We start from the raw sequence: 1,193 nt of genomic DNA on the forward strand, positions 1-1,193 counted from the left end.
CTCTTTGGACTTTGAGAACTACAGAGATGTACTCTAAATTCGTGGCATCATTTTCCAACTTTTTTTTTCTGACAAGTTCTTGAATTGCATGTTGTGTTCAGTTCCAGAACTGAAACCGTGGCTTCAGGATTTGGCATTACAGCACTTTGATTTGGGAATGAGGTCTGCAAGTACGAGTGCATTGGTAAGATTCGCTAATTCAGAATAAATATTATTATGCCAGCGGGATAGCTCAGTGGACCAAGTATGTGATTGTTAAGGTGGAGGGCTGGGCGTGGCAGGGAGGAATTCCAAAGCCTGATGCTTGGAGTAGAGAACCCTTAGCTTCACTAGATACTGAAATCAACCATGTATAAAAATACTGTGAGTTTTCATTTGCTTGACATTGGTAGTTGTTTACAATGCTAATTTGTGGGTCCTAGAGATAGTGCAGTGAAAGATATACTTGCTTTGCACAGGGATGGATATTCCATGCCCAGCAGTCCTTATGGTCTCCATAAACCCACAGAACTGATCCCAGACACTGCATGGTGTGCCCCTCCATCCACACAACCCCCAATAAATAGAAATTACAAAACAGAAAAAAAAATTCTTTGATCCTGAAAGCCATCACTTATGGCCGCTTTGTCTGTCTCAGCTGTGTGACAATGCAGCGTTGCCGTCACTCCTGCATCACAGGTTCCGCAATGGCATTAATCAAACCCAAATGTGATGTATTTCATTTTGTCTTTAAAAGGGTGAGTCAGTTTTCTATAGGAGGAATTATTTCCAGTTTGCTCCTTTATTAAGTTGGAGGGGCGGGAATTCACAGAATTTACTGACTCTGTCCATCAATTTTGTGTGTCCAACTTACAATAACGTGAAGATATTCTATAATAAGAATTCATATGTTGGTAATCCATATGTCAAAATCTCAAGGCCGGACTAGGCTGCCACAATGAAGGAAGACAAAAATGATCATCTGTACTTTCAATGCACGTACGCTAGCATCAGATACATCCATCGAGGACCTGATGGTACAAACGCGGATAATCAAGTACGACATCATTGGTCTGTCCGAGACAAGAAGGCACGGATCTCACATGCTGTTTTCGACACTGGAGAAGAATTGTTCCTCGGAATATGCGATAAAAAAGGTGTCGGAGGCTTCGGTGTCCTTGTCAACAAAAACTTGGCCAAGAGCATTGATTCAT

Source organism: Sorex fumeus, unplaced genomic scaffold, assembly GCF_029834395.1.
Source record: "Sorex fumeus unplaced genomic scaffold, SorFum_2.1 ptg000134l, whole genome shotgun sequence".
NCBI classification, from domain to species: domain Eukaryota; kingdom Metazoa; phylum Chordata; class Mammalia; order Eulipotyphla; family Soricidae; genus Sorex; species Sorex fumeus.